Raw genomic sequence first — 23,210 nt, 5'->3', positions numbered from 1 at the left:
CAATAATAAATTAAAATTTTTAAATAAAAAATGTTTCCATTTTTCATCCTTGTAATTGGGTTTTATGAGTTTCTTCCGGGAAAAAAAAAAAAAAAAAAAAAAAAAAGAGTGATTGTTCATAGTAAATGCATCAGATAGCCCGGCTCCATTCCCCCATGTGAGGTTTGTTTTAGCATACCATTCTGGGTTGGCTATTTGAGCTCCCAGTGGACCTCAGTCTTCTGACTCTGTCAGCATCCTTTCACCAATATTTGTGTGAATGTTTTTGTTTTTCTCTCTCATTATGATATTGAGACAACACTAGAGAGGTCATATGGTGACCTTGCATGAAATTCCAGAAGGCCTTTGTCTATTCTCTTCCTATATCTCAAGAGCAACTGGCAAAATGGAGTTTGTTCTCATGGTTGGACCCTTTGAACACACTCCTTCAGAAGTAATATTTCTCCACAGCTGATGTGATTAGAATCTTTGAGTTGAACTGGGATAGTTTTCTCTTTTGTGTTCCCCAATGTTCCTCTCTCCAAATCCACATCTTTTCAATATTTATGCATTTTCATTGGGCGAAACTGTCAATGTAGATTTAACATTCATTGATATCTGTGTGCTAATGACACACGGATTTAAGTAAAATTAATTGTGGCAAGATTATTGTTTGCATTTTCTACCTGACTTTTATTAAAGTAAAAACTCATGGAAGTTTAATAACTACTTTATGACAAAGGATTTCAGCTCTTTTACAGAAGGCTCCCAGTATAATATTCACTTTACTCTTTGTCCTCATTGCAAGTCTCCCATCTTGTTCTTATTAATATTTAGTAGAGGTCTTGAGTAGCCATCATTTTCGGTACAGAAGTTAAATTTCTATAGACTAATATTTCTATTTGGAAGCTTGTTGGTTCAAAAGTTCTTTGTCTTTTTCAAAATAGTGCCAGAATCTTCCTGGCTTTTCCCACAACAATTTGACTTTATTAAATTGGTTATTTAAATTCCCAACATATGTCATAGAGGTAATGGCTATACCACAAACTGGCAATTGTTATGATAATAATTTATGACTTCGAAGACTGTAAGTGCCTTAAGGACCAAGAGCATTTCCTGTATATCTTCAAATGCCTTCAACCCATCTTTTTTGCCAAGTGCAGAGCCTGCCACATGATGGACATTCAATGTACAAGGGGTCTTCAGAAAGTTCATGGAAAGATTTGTATTATCTTTTAATTCTATTTGTCCGTGAACTTTCTGAATCACTCGCATATGTCTGTGAAGGACCTAATGAAAGAATAAACAAATGATAGATGAATGGTGATTTAAAGATATAAAAATACAGTCTATGGCTCTGGAACAATCTATGAAGGAATCTTGTGTATTTTTCTCCTTAGCACCATGTTATAACCAGTTGTACTCTCAGAACACTAAAATGCTTAAATATCCAGCATATATTCCACTCTATTGTCAAAGGCCTTGAAATAGAATAGGCTTATTTACATAAAGAATTTTATTAGAAGTCTGAAATCTTGGATATTTTTCTCCTATGCCTAGTTTGACATTGTGTGAGAAATTTAAGCATGCTGAGCCCACATCATCCATCTATAAAACTCTCCTAACTCATAGACAAGATCTATGGAAAAATACTGGGAAATTTTTCTGAAATTGCTTTGAAACTATTGATTTTATGTAATAATATCATAAAGATGTCCATCAACAACCATAACCATCATTAAAAATCAGTGAACATTTTAAAATTTCCTTAAAAAACATATTTAGGTATGAAGAACATGAAGAAAAAGATACAGTTCAACTCAATTTACAAAATACGCATAAAAATTAAATTTCTTTTAAAAAATTGTATGATAATACACGTTTAGCCATGGGAAAGTTCTCTTGCTATAATCTGAAGTTCAATAAACATAATAGAACAGGAATGGGAAAAGATACTGGGAATGATGACAAACTTTGTTACTGTCTCTTTCCTAGAAATAAAACATAGGTTCTGGGTGAAAGTGCTCTCTGGCAGTCTCAGGTATAATTCCAGGACCTAGATGACATGCAAAGATCTCCAGATGGCACAGGCTAGTTTTTTGTAGTACTGCAGTAACACTGCAGTCTCTCATGCAGGATTCTTACCCTTAGAGGGTTTATGTTTTCTTTGAGAAGAGAAAATGAAATAAAGAACAAGTGCCTAATCTAGTTAAAGCAGTATGAACAATGATTGTGAAACTGTAGGTCATGACTTATAGGGAGTTATAATATCGATTGAGGAGTGGGTCGCAATCAGCCCTTCCTTTAAAATGAAATAAAACAGAAAAATGAAAATATCAGAGTGCATCACATGGAGTAATGCTAGGTGTTATTTTGTGAGAATTTTGTCTAAATTGTATGTTTGTATGTAGATCTGTATTATTATTATTTTTTTTTACTGTTGTTGTGTCCCCAAAATTTGAAAGCCTCTGAATTAGGGGGCCAGGGCAGATTTGCTTTAAGAACTAACATAATGAAAATGGAAAGCAACAGCCCAGTTCAGGTGGTCAGGCCATTTCTGCAAATGTTGTGGCTGGCAAGACATGTGAGCTGCCAACTGAGTTCCCATCAGCTGTACCCAAACGCGAGGAGCACGGATAATTCAGTCCAGTATTCATGACAATAGCAGCAGGTGGCCCGGTTGGAAAACTCTACCCCACTATTCCAGTTTGGACAGCTCAACCCCCATATTCACGCCGAGAGAGCAAACGATAGAGCATCAGAACAGATCATGTTAAAGCTTTAAGAGACCTGGGAGACCATGAAGACCACCCCCTCCTTTTATATCCTAGCTAAGAAGAGGGTGTGAAAACCTCCTGGTGTCCAGGGATGGCTCGAGAGCTTCTCTCCCTTTCCCCTACCTCCACTCCTCTGCTAGATAATCCTGCCTGACTTGTGGGATTTGATAAGATGGAAGTATGTTGGCATCCTCAAAATTGTGACCTCTCCACTTTATAGAAAGCTAATCAGCATGAGGTCTTTCCCAAGCTGAAGCTTGCCCATGATTACCAAATGATGTACAGTTGTTTGCAATATAGATAATGTTCCAAAAGGGACCTCACTAAATATCCTCTAAAAACTCTTATTATGCAAGAACTCTGGCTGAACTTCAACCCTCTGCTAAGGAGTGAAAAGAGCAGTACTGTATCTGCTAACCAGCCCCCCTCCCTAGCTCCACTCCAAATTCTAGAATTGTTAGGCAAATTATCCTATTTACCTTGTAAAAATTTTAGACAAAGTGAGGCCCTACAAAAGTATAATTAATTAAAGATAACTGGGTTGATTGAATTTACTATTGAACTCCATAGTGCCTATAAAAAGGACAGGGTGACCATCTATTATTAAGTTCTTAGTAGCTTTTGGCTTTCTTTATAACAGATGTTTTCCTGTATTGGTCAGTAGTATCCTATGGGTTATAAAAAGAAGTCTGAACAATTGATTGGCTAATTTCCCAAACTTAGGTCAGCCTTAAGTATATGAGAAATGGTGTTACACTGAGGGCAAATACAAAAAAAAAAAAGTTTGATTTTACAAAACTTGTTCTAGTTTGACTGGATGCTGGCTGAACTCCCACAGCAGACAAGGACAAGCAGTCAAAGTGGAGTCCCAGAAATCAATACCGAAGCTGTATCTGTGTAATAGTACTACATGGCCTCTTCAGATTTGCTATGGAGGTTGCTGTCAACCTAAGAGGGTTTTTCTGTGTTTGTCACTGGTGTTTTCCTTAGATTCAGTGCATTATGAACAGATTTCAATTGCAAAATTATTTTTTTTAAATGAGAAGAATGAAAATCCATGCTGACAAATGTTTGCCAAATATTAAGTGTGATTATGAAAGTAATGAGACTTTCTAAAAACCAGACATACAAGAAGTTGTATGTCTCAAAGAAGTCATTTGGAAAGTTGCAAATATCTTCTGACTCTGCTTTCCTTGTTCAAAACATAATTGGAACTCATGCCTTGACTATGTTGAGTTGTATTGCCTTGGACAAGTTTTTTGAACTCTCAGAGCCTCCATTTTCTCATCAATAAAATGGGGATTTTCCCACAGAAATCTATTAGTGGAAAATAAATGCAGTATAATTGCAAAAAATGTTAAGTAAAATAATATATGTAAAGTTTCAAACACAGCAACTAGCTTATAGTAGGCTCTTAATACATGAAATACACAATTATGTTTTACATATATATGGCTCCTTCCACAAAACATAAACCTTCACTCTTTCTTCTGAAATATCCTCAGAAGCAAAAACTGAGTACAAATTTCAAAATTCTGCCCACCCCTCGACCTTGCCCCCTTCTGTCCATTCTCTGAACTACAACCAGCTTTGCTCTAGGGGAAAATCCACCTAATTTCTCCCTTCAACATGATATACACCTAGAATTCTTAACCATCTGCCCCCTTCCTACCCTTCCCAGCCTAGCCTTATGCTGAGAGTCTTATAGCTAGTGCACTATCTCATGTCTTTTGGGTTTGATTATGATTTCCTGTTGCTTGCAACGTCTGTGCCTGATTCCCATCTAGCAACCCCTCTATAATATAGCACCTCTTTTTCCCACTTCGGCAGTGCAGTTTTTCTCTCCCTCTGCTGTGCCCCAGGATCATGCTATGCTTTGCTGAGGCATAAAAATTACTAGCTTCCACACTTGTCCCCTCCACTAGAGTGAACAATAGTATCCCAGCATAGAGACCGTGGGAGATTTATTGCATGAAGATTAAGGGCACACTCCCTGGAGTAGAACAAACCCGGGCTCTGCCCTTTACTAGCTTGGTTGGATGCCTTAACTGCTTTAAACCTCATCTAGAAAACAACAATCCTAATAGTATCTGCTTCATAGGGCTATTGTGAAGATTAAACAAAATGATGAATACACAGCATTTTGCATTTCATGACACATCTAATAATTGTAGCTGCATTGTTTGTTTGATGCTTGAGTGTCTAGTTGATACTGAATTAATTGGCAACTCAAGAAACATCTCAAAAATCTATCTCCTGACCCTTAAGAAGTTTTTTAAAAAGGATATACTATGATTCACTCCAATAATACATTGCAGCAGCTTACAATTTATACAGGGAGAAATGTGATGAACTTTGGAAGAAAAATGATTCATTTTAAAATGTATTCTTGTTGGAATTTATATGTTGTTATGATTCAGCTATAACTCAAAAAAAGTGCTACTTTTCTGAAAAGTTGATCCTCTGTGAATTGTGAAGTAAATGAATTATTCACATTAACTTCACAGAAAGAGGCCTTCCCATGGAAAAATGTGACTGCAAAAGAATACTAAAAGGAGTAAGAATCCCATCTATAGTGCTTGGAGCTGCAAGAGATATTCTCAGGCTGATTAGTCTTTGTCCCACCACCGTGTCCCCCAGTGTTTTAAAGGTTGTGAGCATTGTTGGGTACCTTGAAGGGAAGCTAGTCACTTGGCCTAACATGTCCCTGGCCCAGGATGGTACCTGATAACCCTCGTCCAAGCTTTGAATTGATGCTTCTCACAATGCCTCAAGAGTGAAAGGAAGACACACAAGAATAGAAAATCCCTGAAACTTCTATTGTCTTTCATTATTCTAGGAGTTCTGTTACAAATAAGAGAACATGGATCCAGTCCTATTTTATGCTTCACTGTTTTACAATGGGTCTTGGTTTAATAGCATTTATCTGCATTATTACTATTAATTTTTTAAATCAAAGCCTCAACCTGTGAATTTAAATACACTTCATCTTTGACTTCCTTTTAAATTTTTTATTCTATCCCCATGACTCCTATTTTACCGTCTCTTAAATGTGCATACTTGTTTCTTCACTGGCAGATAGTAGATGGTGTAACCTTTGTTTTATATATGCAGGAGGTGAAGGTTTCATTATGTTAAAGATTTGTGTTCTGTACCTTTCCCCAGTAATATATTTCAGGGGGTAAATCTGCATTCTTTATGAGTCTGGCTCTAAAACTCCATAGATCTGAATTATCCTCCAAGTCTGGTTATGCATCAAAAGATCTCATTTCTTCAAAATATGGTGCCTAAAATGAAAAGCTGCTAGGTTGTTCATACACCATGCTTTGAGGAACAGCTTTTCACAGATGGAAGGGCATAAAAATGATGGGCTGTTATCTTGTAGCCTGAAACTCCACTCTCTGAGCACATGAAATACTGATATTAAATCAAGCTGTACCTGGTTTCCCCCATATGAATCCTTCCAAGTTCTTGACCTCTGTTCTGTTGCTGTTTCATTTTAGGCAGAATTCCAGTGGCAGGGTGGAGACTGGCTGGGGTGGTGAGGCGGGGAAGATATGTGGACCTCAAGTGAAAGACAAATTGAAATTGGACTAGCCTGTTTATGTATTTTAGAAAATTCAGGGATGGCAGAGAACAGTAAAAATGAGTGTTGTGACAATATGGTCAGACAGATAAACATTTATTTAATGTGAATTTTTCACTCATTTTTCAGTGACATCTCTAAAAGCTGACAAACAGTATTTCTAATATTCATAAGTAACAAACTGTAAAAGAAAAATTCCATACAAGATTCCATATAAGTAGAAAATTAGTTAAGGTAGTCTTGCTGCTGTATCAAGCAAATCTAAAGCTTATAATGACTCAAACACTTATTTCTCATTCGTGTACAGATGGAATAAGTATTCCTGATTAACTGGGGCCCCCGCTGCAAGCACTGATTCAAGGTCATCTGCTCCTTCAATCTTATGGCTCACCAGCTTCACCACAAATGTTCTAATGGAAACATGTTTTAATGTTCTAACAGTCTAATGTTTCCACACTCCTCTGCATTGATTCATGTGAGGGAAAAGAGCACCGAAATCTATAACGTGAAGTTTTTGTGCACCTGGCCCAGAAACGCTACATATCACTTCTCATTCCATTGGTGAGACCTAAGTCACCTGGCTGCACTTAAGTGTAAAACAGTCTGAGAAATGCCTGGTTTTCTACAGCATGAAGGAAAGTTTTTGTTGATCATCTGGAAGTCTTTGTCACAACTAGTACACCTTCAAGAACAGGATATCCAAAAATTTTCTTCAGAGATAATTTGACAGGATCATGAAACTGGTGGGTTATTGGTATAAAGAGCCCTTTCCATAAAAACAAAACAAAGCAAAACAAAAACAAAAGATAGCTCCTATTTTTAATACATCCTGAAGATGTAGTCTGCTCTTTTAGCCCCTGGATTATCTTACCATTCTGTTTAGAAACAATAAAGGAGACCCATATATACCTGGAAAGAACTTGAACAAATTCCTCAGATATCTGATTGTTACTTTTCTCATTTATAAAATGAGATAACAGTAGTGTCTAGATCATCCATTGTTGCGATGGTCAAATGTGATGGTTTTCCAACTTCGTATAAACAGGAAAGCAGAGTCAGCCAATCAAACCCATATCTGTCAGTCTTCCAAACCCACACCATCAAACTCTAGAGGATCTGCCTCTCATTGGCTACACTAGGACTAGTCCAAACCTTGGTTCTTAATATTTGGTAGTACAACTACAGAGTCACAAGAATGTGGAATGGAATCAAGAGAAAGGAAATGAGATTTCTGGAATATTACGTGATGAAAACTTTCAGTATCAGTAACAAGTAACTACTGTTCTTTTGAGTGACTCTCAGAAAGGGAACAATTATTCTAAGTTCTTTTTAAGGACTGCACTGCTATGGGTTAAATGTGTCTCCTCAAAGTTCATGTTCTGGAAACTTGACCTCCATTGTAACAGTGCTAAGAGGGTGGGAAACATTATTGTATTTGAAAGGTGGGGCCTTAAAGAGATGATTAGATTGTGAGGACTGTGCCCTCATGAATGGACCAATCCATTCATGGAATAATGCACATGGTTTTGATGGCTTTATAAGGAGTGTGAGTGAGCAGTTTAGCTCTCTCTTGTTCAGCCCATTCTCGCCATGTGATACCCTGGTAGCCACAGGATCCTGTGGACAGTTCCCACCAGAAGAAGGCCCTCACCAGATGCGCCCCTTGGACCTTGGACATCTCAGCCTCCAAATTATAAGAAATAAATTTTGTTTCCTTACAAATTACCCAGTTTTTATATATTCTTTTATAAGTAATAGAAAACGGACTAATACAAGGACTTTCATCCAATTGCAGAGTACTTGCATCCATCCTGAAGATAAATTGTACACCTTTTGGAGGTTAATGCTTTAAGACTTCATGCATAATTTAGATGAAGAATTCACTAATTGGCTCCCAAGGGGTCCAACCACCAACAGGAAGCTACTTTATTTTCTAAGGTCATTCTTGCAACCAAATTCTATTTATACAAATTTTATATCTAGCTTTAAAACTCCATATTTTAAAATCAATCTTGGACATATTTTTCAAAGTTTGTTAGTAAAATAAAAGACTGACATTTTCAGGCTGAAATCCACTCAAAGTTTCTTGTCTATCCCTCATATTGGTTATTATCCAGAAGCCTCTCTCCCTCTCTCTGACAATCTGTTATGTTGGCTTACCAGTATTGAATATCACTTGGAAAATCAGAAAATATTTCCAATTGTCATTTACATGAATCAATAACCAATATTTTTTTTTCTAAACACAGGGCTTTTGTGACTCAAGAATTGGAATTAATTTTCTTGAAGAAAAATATTATGTGATGAATTAAATACATATCTTCAGCTTTAGACAAGTTTGTGAGTATTTGAGTATTTTGCTGAACATCCACTAGATAAAGACATCATAACACATTGATCATAAAAAGAAAAAAAGAATATGTTTTGGTCCCTCTCAGAGGCAAAGGTGGAGAAGTAATATATACGCTCAATATGAACCAAGAATATTTACTGAGGAATAAATAAAAAATGATAGATTTTCCCATAGGATGACAGCTTAAAGAAGTATTGCTATTGGGTTAGATTACAAATCTCTAGAATCTCTAGAAATAAATTATTAAACTGAAATTCATATGCCCTTGATGTGTTATTTTAAAAAGTACTTACAAAAGCTAAAGAATAGTCTAATAATCTGCTTTAATATTTAGGATTCATGAGAATGAGTAAATAAAATAATATGAAAGTATATGGATTAATTCCATAAATACATACATTTAAAAAATGGAAACCCCATTAATGATAATTATTCCTTTTCTGAGTATTGAACTTTATAAGTGTTTTTAAAAATCCCTTTGATTTAGCAGAAGTGGGTAAAAAACTGATGGATAAGTTCAGTTTCTGTATGCTTATTGTTCTTGAGTGAGAGGAGAAGATCTTGTCCCTGATTCTACCGCTCTTGTATGACCGGTCAGAGAAAATACTGTTTTTAGGAAATGATCGACAAAGGAAGACATGGATCCCAGAAAAGTAGAACCTTAAGGAAAACATTTCAGCAGGAATCTTCATGCAGTAATAGTATAGCACAGATATTGTTGATCTCATAAGCCAATGTTGATAGCATTCCAATTACAGATTTAAACTAAAATGGAAAATACAGATTACTCTCCAGTTAAAAAATTTATTTCATCCAATGGATGACAGAAACCTAGGCCTAAGCTATATAGCAGTCAGCATATACCTAAAAAAGAAAGTGCTGATCAAGTAAAGTTGCAAAGCAGCTTTATTCTTGTTCTAAAATCACTTCCAAGGTATAATACCACCAAACTATTGACAGAAATTCAGTTTGTCTTGATTCCAGTAGTCTTGATTCTGCAATTCATAATGGGCACTCCAATGTTAAAATAATCAGAAGCAATGGGGTGAAGATGACAGACTCCTGGACGTGGAGTCCACATGTACCATCTACCTCCCCCCAGCTGTGTGGCCTTGGGCAAGTCCCTCAGCTCTGACAGTGTGTGTTCAGCAGTGCTCTCCATTCCGCCAGCTGCCCTCAGCTGTCCATCATTCTGCTCGCAGGGTTCTGACAGAACAGTCCACAGCTGCTGGCTGCCTGTGGTAGGGTGAGTTTGGAAGATGGGTGGTCACACAAGATTGCTTCGGAGGGAAAACCATGCTAGATAAATTCTTTGAAAGTCTTTAGAAAAGACAGCTCATGCCTTTCTAGAGTCATAAATTGTCACACTAAGCCAATGATCTCATTTTAGTGATACTTGTTATTGAAAGAAATATGAGTAACAACTTGTTTTAAAATCATTTCATGATGTCGTAGTAAACAATATCAAACCAGCCCAGGGCTATGGCATTTTATGCTGCCTTTAAATATTAACAACAAACAAAAAAGGGACCTCTTAATCCTCCTTGAACAAAAAGGAGGTGGAAATGCAAAATCATCATATTTATTTGAAAAAATAAACGTATTTCTCCATTTTTGTTATGAAGTACAGTACAGTGTTTGCAAGGTTATTTTTATTTTGTATGTACCCTGTAGTGCTCAACATTTTAATTACCACTTCCTCAATAAAATTACTGGAAATCTTCCATCTCGCCATTAGCACTTACAAAATAACTGTTAACAATATGTTATCCAGACACAGAAACTTTATAATTAATGTTGGAATAGTCTTCAAAGTCTAGTGACTAAAATATATCCTATAAAAATTACTGGACTTCATTCAATGCTGTTCTGCTGTTTTAAAGTTCAATAAATGTGTTCAGGGGGAGATATTTGGCAGACTATGTTAGGCAGTCTGGCAGCGAGACCCAAGATGCTGGAGAGTTTGGTTTCTGTTGCGTGGTAAATGTACAAAAGGTCCCCAGGGTTTCAGTGCAACCTCTGAAAGGCTGAAGGAGATTTGACCAAATGGAACTCCCAGTGGGATTCTGAATAGTCATTCAGGGCCATATTCCCACCTTGTCAGTTGGTGAAGTGCTGGGGGAGGTTCCATTTAAGCAATAAAGCACAACAGGCCATGTATATACCTGGGTGATTATAGCATAACTCAGATTGTGTTATAAGTCGGGAGGCTGAAGGCCAAGTGTCTTAACTCCATGAGAAGTGCAATACTGGCCCTGAAACACTGCCTGAAGTGTCTTATTGCTGTCAAGAAATGGAATTTCTACAGTACATTAAGGAAAGGAAAACACTTAGCACAGTGGATTTAAAATAACCATGGCTATGACATCACTGACAGCTAATCAAAACTCTAATTGCAACCAGAGTTCTGAGGTGATTGTATAAAAGGTCTCAACAGACACAGGAATGGATATAAGGAAGAGCAATGCCTATACCACCAGAGCAACTTCAGTAGCATAGGACCCTGCAGCAAGAATGGGGTGGACTGGCAGATTTCAGACAAACTCATTAACACTGAGTTGGTAACTTTGCAGTTAACTCACCTTGAGGGATTAAACCAACCCAAATCAGTGTAAACATTCTTTGAATATTCTTTCCATTTCAGTTGCAACCTTCATTTTCATACAGTTAAATATTTCTTTAAATTATTAAGAGATGAGATAGCTTAAAGAGGGGGAAAAATATCCAGATGCCCTAGGAGAGATGAAAGGTTATAATGAACTGAGAAGAATTTGGGGGTCACATTTTGTTCATGATCCATGCAAGGAATTTCCAGTGATATTAAGTTGAGGTTGTCCAAAAGGATTGAAGTCAGTATGTGGTCATAAGGACACAGTTCAGATTTTACATCTGAATCTGCCTAACACCACAAAGTGGAATATGTGTTTTAAGGTCCAGTTAACAGCTTCAATAAATTTAGCCATGCCAAACAACACACTGAGAAGGTACGTTCAGAAGGATCCACAGGGAGGCACACAACATCATAAAAGAAAGCAAAATGAGGGCTTGTCTCAGTATTCAGAAGATTTGGGTCTAAGTGATTCTCTGGGTCATCTTGGGTAAGTGTTTAATTTTTGTGGGCTTGTGTTTCCCTCAGGCAAGCTCCCCTGGACTCTGGTTACAGGCGTTGCTTCATGAGACCTCAAATGGAGCTACTCTGCGTCGTTTCCTGAAAGTTCACTGACGATGCCATTAAAGAGGTAAAATATAACTGGGAAATGCTGCTTTTGACAAATCATGGAATATATATGTGTACTTGGAAATAAAACTCATTTAAGAACGTTACCAGCAGTTATAGCCTTGCAGATAAGTGATTACTAAGGCACTCTTACTAATGGCATCAAAGCAACAAATTGTCCATGTTCTTATGAGATAACAAAAACAAGAAGGAGTTTTTCCCATCAAAGAGTACACTCAAGTTTAGAACAAAAGCCCCACAGAAACATGTTTCTCTCTTCTCTATTTATTGAACATTTTTACCCATATCATATGTGTCAGCCACAATTATACTCATTCACAGATAATAACTGTACCCTACCAGTAACAAAATATTTCTAATAGTTTTATTTATCCATATATTTGACGTTATTTATATCACTTTGGGTTCCTTTGGAACAATAAAAATGTTAAATGAGTAACCAAATGACTAAAGGTGGATAGAAGTAAATTTTTGACTTCTTAAAAATATTATACTTTTATTCTCATGAAATAGAACAATTATTTTACGTCAAAATTTTATATATCGGGATTTTAAAATTTAGCTTTGTTTAGCCAATCCATTAAAGATGGTTAAGAGTCCTGCTGGTTTTAATGGCATATAAAGTGTAAATGCACTTTGGTCTAACTTGACATAAACCACATTTCCAAATTCAGTTTTAATTAATGATCCTGTAATAGACCTTTAATAAATGAGATTTTTCACAATTATAATAACCTTTACACATGTAATAAGACAACTACATTCAACATCTATTCAATTAATGACTTAGGATGTAAAATATTGTCATAATCTCTAAATGAGTCACTAAATAAGTTTAATAATAAATGTTCCCCTAACAGTACTATTAAGAGAGTGTTGTGTCTCATAAAAATGAAGTACAGATGCTCCTCAATTTATGATGGAGTTACATCCTGATAAACCCATTGTAAGTTGAAAATGTGATGTAATACACCTAACCTACCAAACACCATAGCTTAGCCTAGCCTACCTTAAACATGCTTAGAACACTTACATTAGCCTACAGTTGAACAAAGCCTATTTTATAATAAAGTGTTGAATACTGCATGTACTTTATTGAATACTGTATGGAAAGTGAAAAACAGAATGTTTGTACAGGTACTCAAAGCACAGTTTCTACTGAATGCATATCGCTTTCACATCATTGTAAAGTTGAAAAATTCTAAGTCAAATCATCATAAACCAGGGATCGTCTGTATTGCATAGAGATACAACCACTAGGGTCTAATGACCAGGTAATAACACATTAGTCAGAGTCACTAAAAATAATATTCTCTTCTGGTGTACGTCGATGTAATGAATAAGTGCAAAGCAACTTTTAAAGAACATGCTTCTAATACCTCCAGTAACAGTGTAACATAATTTCATCTTTGAAATGACCTGCCTAGCAACATACCACGAGTTGCCACAATGTGGCCAATTTCCAATTATTTGAATTAATGAATGGCCTGAATAAGTTAAGGAAACAAATAAACCCAGCTCTCTTATATTAGACATTGCTTGTCACATGCTTCTTAGAAGTGTTGCTGAGGTGTTGATGATATTTGGTTAAAGAATACAAGATACATACATTTGCCCCAACAATTGTTCCTCCTCAGAGGTTCCTGCTGGTCCAGCCTCACCCCCACCCCCCACATACGCACCCATATACAAAGGGAAGCAAAGTGCAAAGTGCTGAGATTTTTGTTTTTTATTGGCTCAGTCCTGCCCAGTCATTTCCAGTGCAAAGTGAAGGTAAAACTAGTTTGGACTTTTTATGCAGCATAATCTAAACAGCTAAATGGAGCCTCTTCTTATTCTTAACCCCTAACTCATATTAGGCTCTTACCATCTTCTGGCCAGTCATATGGTACAGAAATCAAAGCAATACCCAATAAGTGCAGGCATGCTTTGAAAGAGAACATAACAGTGTTTGGCTTTCTCGCTGCACCAGCAGCAAAATGGAGGGTTACTGCAAAGAGTCCATGAATGCATGGGCATGAACACAGTGACCCTGACCACCAGTCAATCATCCCAGACTCTGAACAATCAGCTTAGCAACCCTTCCTTACTTGGGGAAGAGTGAGGAAGAGTCTGAACAGAGAAGAATTGGAATGGTAGAAGCATGGTCTCTCTCAGCTTCAGTGTTTCCTCTGCCCAACAATCCATCAATTCCACATGTTTAATTATATATGCTGGGAAACGGGGAAGAATTATAATTTTTGTAAGTGATATATTAAGTGAGGCCAAAAGGCAATCTGTTTGCTAAGGGTGTCCTATGGGGAGTAACTTCTGGGAAGAGAACACTAGGAAGACAGAAGTTTTGGGGTAGGCAATGGGAAACTGGGAACTACCTGGCAGCGCATCTCGTTGAGGCCTATGGACTATAAAACACCATGTGGAGAAGCCTACTGATGGCTCATAATTCACTGAAATCCCTTTTCCCCACCAACCCATATCTACCATGTAGCAAAGGCATAGTGGGAACTTAAGTCCACACCACATGAAGGTGGAGGAGGTGGGGAGGAGGGGGTAAGACAAACCACATGTCCCACAAACAGAACCTGTCTACTGTGTAATCATTAAAATGATGTCATTTATATCTTCCTCCCTGGGTGAGTAAAACAAAATTTTTAAAAAGACTAAAAACATGGGAATCAAGTATCAAAAAATAAAGGAAAAAAGGGCCTAAAATAGCCCACAAAGAGATGAATCAGCTCTTGAATAGTTAGGGTGATGGACACTGCAATGAATTAGTGTCCTCCCCAAATTCACATTCACTCAGAACATCTGAATGTGACCGTATTTGGAAATAGGTTCTTTGCAGATGTAATCAAGTTAAGATTAGGTCATACTGGGTTAGGGTGGATCCTATATCCAATATGACTGCTATCCTTATAAGAACAAGGTAATCTGAACACAGACACAGAGGGAAGATGGCCGTGTGATGATGGAGTCAGAGACTTGGGTTATGCTGACAGAAGCTGTGGAAAGCCAGGGACTGCAGGCAATCACCAGCAGCTAGGAAGAAGCAAAGAAGGACCTCTCCCTAGGGTCTTCAGGGAGAGCATGGCCCTGCTGACACCTTGATTTTAGACTGCTAGCCTTAAAATCTGTGAGAGAATAGATTTCTGTTGTTTTAAGCCACCTTGTGTATGGAAATTTGTTATGGCCTAGGACACTAATACAGACACTAATGGTACAGTACTAGAATTTGTATGCTTGTTGCATTGTTTTTTCTTTACATGACAATTTATTACACACACACACACACACACACACACAATTAGCCCTTTGTATGGGAAAATAATACTACTTATCTACTCCCAGAAAAATAGGCACTTGGGTTTTTTTTCCACTAGTGGGAATTGATTGGTACAATACTCTCCTTTTACTTTATCTCCACTTCTCTTGTGATCATCATCATGCATTTGCAAAATGGAATGAGGCTATGAGGACATTTTTGAATTATGGAGCAGAATATCTCTCTGTGCTATGAGACTTAGATGGAGATAAAATCTGCAACCCACCCTCACTAGGACTATTATCTCCTAAATGACCAAATAAACTAAACAAGCCACAGTGAGGTCATGAGAATAATCGCAGATAATGTAGACAAATTGATGCCTTATTTATCCTAAGGTATTCCTTTCTCTTCAACGTAATATATTATACATCCAAGAATTACAAAGCATTTAGGATAAAATGGCCTTGCTTCTCTAAGTCATAGTAATGACTTTTTATATGCTTAAAGAACTTTTTCCTTTACCTCATGCTACTGATTAAGAATTTCTTCTCTAAATTAGTTTAATTTGCATCAGGGGATACATAAACTGGAATAACACTAACATGAGGCTTATAAATGACTCAGAAGTAATGATATTAAGAGCTATCCTGCTATGAGTTTTATCAATCACAGGAATATTGGCAGAGGTAGATTTATCATGCAATGGGCCTAAAAGGATCCTACATTTGATTGCATTTACATGTTGCTAAGTAATCTGACATGAGCCAAGATTTTGTCGAATGCTCGGCTCTCAGCATTCTCATCTCAGTCCCAATGGCTGTGTCCTGAATATAAGTGATAATCGTAATTATAACTGTAATGAGAATGACTGCTAACATTTGTTGAACACTTACTATGTTTTAGTCACCATGGTAAGAATTTACCTATATCTCATCTCTGATTAGGTGCTACTATTATCTCTATTTTATAAATGAGGAAACAGATTTTGAGATGAAAGACAATTGTACCAGTTGGGATCCATCCCAGCAGGGAACAGATGGCACCTTCAAAAGGAGTAAATAAAGAGAGATTAATGATGGGACTTTTACAAAGTTGTAGGCAAGGTTAAAGGAACCAGCAAGCAATGGTGAGGGGTTAACACCATCAGGAAGTCCTTACTATCCCAGGCTGGAATATTGCAGTACCAGCCAATGGCAGTGGAAGCCTTTGATAAAGGACACAGTCACTGCCAAACTGGCCTGGCAGGCAGGTGGCTGGGGGAATAAATACCCTGACCTCTCTCTTTCTTCTCTTGCATCTCTTGAAGCATCTCCCATCTGCTGAACCCTTCTGGAAATCAGAGGGCAAGGGAACTTGGTGATGCAATCCTTAGTGGCCAGCCTCCAGGATACAGAGCAGGGTGGAGAAGCTGGAGAATGGCGGAGGTGCAAATGAAGTCTAAGCAGTGCAATAATTTACCCAGGACACGCAAGTACTCTTTGGTGGGTGAAAGCAAAATGCAAATCCAAGCAGGGCTTATGCTTTCAGACACTATATTGTCTACTGAGAAGAAAGAGAACTCTGATAAAGAAACCAACAGGAATTGTAAGGATGATTTTTCTCTCTCCTACCCTTGAAACCCACCACCGCCTCCCTGCTGAACTAATCTTTGCAAAGAGTTCCCTTGATGCAGACAGAGAGAGTGTCTACAGAAATGAAGGAGCTCAGGCCTCACTCCACTAGAATGTAAGCTTCACTACCATGGGGATTTCAATCAGTTTGTTTATGGCTATATTCCTATAAATTCAGTCACTGGGTTACAAGAATTGTCTTTTGGACCAAGAAGTGCTGAGCTATTCATCTTCAAAAAGAAACTTCCTTGTAACATGATGTGATCAATGAAATATTCGTATCTCCTACTTATCTTTTTCATTTCCATTCCCTTATTTCTTTGATCTTCATAGTTGTGAAATGGTTCTAGTCTTTAATCCACTGTTGAAATTTACAGTGGAAATCTATTGAGTTTAATGTGCCATGTTTTATGCTAAGAGCTTCATGTACATTATCTTACTTGATCCTTATCACACATCCCTCTAAGATCTGCACTATTATTATCCCAGTTTTACTGGTAAGTAAATTAAGACTCAGACCCAGGTATATCTGCCTCCAAATGCCAAACTTTAAACCTCTTACCACATACTGCCTTCCTGATTCTGATGCTTACTATCACTGTTTAGAAGTAAAGACTCAGGTGGTGAGTCCCAGGCCCTGATGATGCTAGGCCCTCATGCCCACCCTTGCTGGCTCATCAGCCACCACTGTTTCTGCTGCGGCTCATGACCTAGCTCCAGCTCTGCTGGGGTAAGGCAAGACACTGTCAGTTCTGTGACACTGCCATGTCTCAGAGAAGAGTCTCTATCTATTATGCCTCCCTCTTAAGCTGCTTCAAACCCAAACAGCTGTTGTCTATCTCCTCAAGCTCTCAGTGCCTTTATCCATCAACCGCCCATTTGATGGGTGCTGGAAAGTTTGCTCCATGGTGTTGACTCCCTGAGGCAGCAATGTGCTATTCAGATCTACTGCTGTTGGGAGCAAAATTGACTAATGCCCCTCCCCACCCATTGCTGCCTCTCTGAATCTACCTCTGTTTCCACACCGAGGCCACACCTCCCATAGGCTGCCCCCAGACAAAGATTGAGCATGGCAGAGGCACTCAGGTGGGCTCAATATATCAAGATATGGGAATTCTCCAATGGGTGATATTAGCTTGTGGACCCCCCATTAGCCTGTATGAACCCTTCTTGCAATCACACTGCAGTCTAAGCCTTCTCCTTCCCAATCCACTTTCCTTCTCTCTTACATTCTATAGATATGAGACCAGCATTGCAGCCTGAACCCTTTCCTTCTCTAGCTCCCTCCTCCAATAAGTCTTTTATAAGGCTAATTCCATCTTGGCATCTGCTTCTCAATAGGCATAAACTAATGCAAGTGGTACTGAGGGTGGTCTGAGAAAACAGGTGGTAAGATGAGAATCTAGCTTATTCATCCCCCAAAGGCAAAGAGGATGCCACCCTGAATGGTAGGTGGGGCCTAGACAGTCCCTGGCACAAGTTGGGAGCCCAATTGCAAAAGATGTCACTAGTGGTTACCTGGGAAAATGTCTAAGTCGTAGTAAACATCCTTGTAAGTGAAACAATGCAGGCACTTGAAAGATGTGGGGTAACAATAACTGCAAGAATAGTGGAGGTGGTTAATTATTTCTAAGTTGTTTTGATGCCCTACAGAGCAATGATGAGAAACTATGAAGCATTAACAGGTGGTTAAAGGCTAAGTACAGTGTAAGAGTCAGAACAGCAGTTGGTAGCTTAAAAAGAGGCCCTTATCTCCTGAAGTGGAAGAGCACCCACAGCTGAGCAACAGACTGGAGACCCAGCAGTTGAGGCTCAGAGCTCCAGAGATTCTTGAAAGCTCACCCAAGGCATGTCTGTTATGCTAAAGGCCCTGCATGGGAAAACCTGAGACCCTGAACTATGCAATGGGAACAAATACGGGATGGGAACACCTGAGTGGATGGTCCTGAAGATGTCGGTTCTGCAGAGTTCCCTGAGAGTATTGCAACTGTGTGTTTTCTCATTTTGGAAAAGAGAGAGAGAATTTCACTTACAAGAAGGATAGTTCTATTGTTGCATGGGTGTTCTCATGTGTGTACAAGAGTGCAAATGGAAGCTGAGTACTTTCTTGATAACCTCACAGTCCTTGCGTGGGCCCAAAGACTACCTCACTGCAGTCTTCCTGTTGTCAGCACTGGTGCACCTCAGGACTTGCTCTGGCAGTGGCACTCCGACCCCTTCTCCATGCTCGCCCACCAGTCTCAGTTCATCTATACCCTAAAGAGTTGTTTCCCACTGCCTCACAGTGGTAGACCAACTCTGGCCCCCAAAACCCAACAAACATCTGTCATCCAGTTGCAACCACACCCTACTCAATGAGGTCTGGACCCTAGCCTCAGGGAGAAAACCTCCCTTCAAAGCTGTTCCTTGCTTGGGTTCCTTCTTCAACCCTCAGGTTCACTGTACGGTCATCTTTACATCTTTGTAGTTACTTCCTTATCATAGTTTAGAAATTCTTTATATTAAAAATACCTTGTTCATATTACATTGTTGTTTCAGTTTCTAATTGGACCCAGATTTATAAAAGTATTTGATGAAGGGATACAGAATGTAAGATTATGTAAACAAAAATTTATTGGCTTGAGGACACTCTGTCAATGCATTATATTTAATACCCTGGCAAGGACCCCAGATGATGCAGCAAACTCACTGCTAGAGTAGCTCTTAGATGCTTGAAGAAAGCTATGGCAATGCTGAGAAAAGTGGAAAAGCCTGGCTTGCCCTACTGATGGTAGAGAAAGAAATAAACAGGCTGAGGGAAGTGGGTGTGCTGCAATGGAAATATTATGAGGCCAGAAGATTATGTTCTACGTAAAGTCTAGAGAACACACCATTCACTAAGGCTGTTAAGAATGCATCAGTGAGAGGAGCATGAGGGTCACTATGACGTTCATGGTGACTCTCCTGGACAGGCTGGTGCTGACCTTAGAGGAGGCAATCACAGAGCCAGACTCATTAACATTCATGAAGTCAATAAGGCACCAAAGTAATAAATACTAGGTGGGATTACTTAACCACCAGAAGCCAGGATGCTCCAGTCACCATAATCACTTGCAAGGTTGAAGGAGTAGCCGAAGGTCTTGACCCACAGGGAGTTGTGGAGATGGTTAATAGAACATAGCATTCCCAAGGTATAAAATAGACCAGTAGCCAACAAGGGTGCAGCTTAACTTCTACAACCAGAAAATAAAGGCAAGAATGGAAGAGCAAGAGGCTGAAGACAGTTGCACCAATTAAAAGTTACAATCTCTTGCTCAGTTTCTGGAGTTGAGCCAATTTTCAGATCCAAAACCTCTTGACTTGAAGGGGTTCCTAAAAGGAAGAACACTGCAACTCTGAAATACACATACCATAATGATGTCCACAGTCCTTCCCCAAAGAAACCTATAGCCATATACTTGGGTGACTGGATAAACTGGGGAAAAGGGAATATCCAGACACATCCAGGACTGTTGGACACAGGGTCTGAGTTGACACTGATTCCCATAGACCCAAAGCATAATCATAGCCTTCCTGTTAGAATGAGGGCTTATGGATGCCAGGTAATAAATGGAGTTCTGGTTAAAGTCTGGCTCATGGGGTCCATGGACCCAGTGGTCATTGCCTCAGTTGCCTAGCTTATAAGTGGAATCAGTATATTGGCAGTTGGGGTTACACCCATATTGGGTCCTTAGCCTATAGAATAAGAGCTATCACAGTGGTAAAAACTGAATGGAAACCTCTGAAACTGTTCTTGTCCCACAGACCAAGACAGTAAATCAAAAACAACATCATAAACCAGGAGGGAGGGCAGAGATGTGTCACCATTAAAGAGATGCAGAAGTGGTGGCCCTGATTACATTTCTGTTTAATTTGGAAGTCTTCTTCCTGCAGAAACCAGGTGCTTCTTTCCAAGCTTCCTTATCCAGAAACAGAGCAGAGAGCTATTTTGCTGTCATGATTATTGTGTGCTCAAATTTCATCATTTGGGCCCTGATTTCTTACTTGAATTATGGATACTCACAAATCATATCAAATTAGTTCTCTCTCTCTCTCTCTTTTATTTTTTTTTAAGAGCTCTTGAGAGAGAAAAACATGACTATGATTTTGGACAAGGATTACCTTCTGGACATGTTATAATCCTCCTGACTCTACTATCAACAATAAATTCCATGACATTCTCAAAAATGGCACATTGCTGCTTGGTGCTATATTTCTCCAAGTTCTTCTCCATAGACTACTTTTCCTCCTCTATTTTGCCAGATACATCACAGCTTCTATTTTAAGACTCAGCACAAGAGCCACTTTTTCCATGAAGTCTCCCTGTAACTCTATTCACACACCAAGCTGGTTTTGTTGGCCTTTCTTGGTGAACCAGTAATAGCCTCTGCAGATTTATTAATTGCCAGTCATATCCTACCTTATTTTATAATTTCCATTTGATATGTGTCTCCCCCTTGGACTGTAAGCTCCATGAGGGCAGAGAATGCATTGCATTCATCTTTGAGCTCAGTGGGTTAGGATGGTTCCTGACACATGGTTGTCAGTCCATAAATATTTACTGAATGAAGGCATAAATGATAAAAATAAATTTAAATATTCTATTTTGATGTTTAGATTGTGTACCACGTCCTTAGAATGCAGCACTTAATGAGAGATTTCTTCCAGAACACATTAGACTGTTTCATGAGTGTGTATGTAGGCAACTTTCCAATTTATTCTTTTGAACTGGAACAATACCCTGCTCCAGACCACCCAGTAAGGACCAGTCTCTGTGATCACTGCTCTGTACCCAGATTGAAACACTGGCCTTCAGTCTATTCCAGGTGGAATTCTTGGCACACATCATCTCCACCGATGTGTCCATAGAAGGTCAGAAGAGTTGTCAACAGCAGAATTATCGACTGGTTTGTAGGACATAAGGTGCTTCCTGGGGGCTTGGGGTATTGCTGGAGCCCCACACCTGCCTCACTTGCTACAGAGGTGCCTAGTCTGCAAAGGTCCCTTTAGGTGATGCAGCCCTTCACTTCCAGCTTAAAGAATCATTTTATCAGGCTCCACAGAACTATGTCTGTCACATGCCCAAAGAGAACAAAGAGAAGAAGATTCTTTTTTTTTTTTTTTTTTTGACCTGTAAGGGGATCGCAACACTTGGCTTGGTGTGGTCTGCACCACGCTCAGCCAGTGAGCGCACCGGCCATCCCTATATAGGATCCGAACCCATGGCCTTGGCGCTACCAGCGCCGCACTCTCCCGAGTGAGCCACGGGGCTGGCCCCAGAGAAGAAGATTCTAACATGGCAGTTATGGTCAGTTGTAGCCCAACCTGACCAGAAACTATTTTAGGGCAGATTTGTTATACTTCTCAAAACACACAAGCCTGATTTCACCATCTGGAGGAAGAAGCTGCTGTAATCAAAGCTATAATCAGATTCTGAGTGCACCACGTATAGGAAACCAAGCAGTACGGTACAATTAACATAAACAATTGAACTTTCAAACATCTATACACAACAGTTAATAAGTTGGTTACTCTTTTACACCTGTCTCACTGCCTTATTTATTTTTCCCTGATTTGAAGTGTAAAACTGTGAGACATGGATAAATCCAGATGTAGATCTTGACAAGAACAGAAAGGATTCAATTATATATTAGGACCGAACAACTTCACCATCACACAGATCTTTTATCATCATTTAGGGGGTGTGAAAAAAGGAAGTGAGATTATTAGCTTTTGAAATATACTAACCTTCTCATCCAGGCTCCACCACTTAACAAAAGGACAGCTTTGAGCAAGTTACTCCATCTTACTGATGTTTAGTTTCATTGCCTATAAAATGGGACAATCTGTTTAACTGCAAAACTTCAGCTCTTTCCATCATATCATGCTGCTTGTCATTATAAGACGTGATCTTTGCCCTTGAATATATGGATCTAAAAGAGGGGGAAAAAGACCCCCCCAAAAAAAACCACCACACAAATAATTACAATCTAAACACTTTTCAGTTACTGAGGTAAGTCTTGGTCCAGGTTTCCAGGAAAACATTACAGGTATAAGAATTAGAAACAATATAAGCCAATGTCTATCCCACTGCCTAATACAAAATAGATACTATGGGGTAACAATATAAGGAGCACCTAAATTCAATTGGATTAAAGCTACCCACTTATTCACCTTTCTGACCCCAGATGAGTGTTCATATCAGGCAGTTTCCTAATGTGCTTTTTTAAGTGTAAATAAAGCCCATCCAGCCAATTCTATATGCCATAAAACTTTGTCATTTAGACATTTCAGCATAGTTGATCCCAAATTAAATCTTAACTCCACTACTTACTAGCTATTTGATCTCAGCTTCTCATCTATAAAATTAGGCTTATAATCCAT

This window comes from Cynocephalus volans, chromosome 5 (assembly GCF_027409185.1).
Source record: "Cynocephalus volans isolate mCynVol1 chromosome 5, mCynVol1.pri, whole genome shotgun sequence".
Lineage (NCBI taxonomy): Eukaryota > Metazoa > Chordata > Mammalia > Dermoptera > Cynocephalidae > Cynocephalus > Cynocephalus volans.
The sequence above is the reverse complement of the archived record's forward strand: the minus strand, read 5'-3'. Positions refer to the sequence as shown.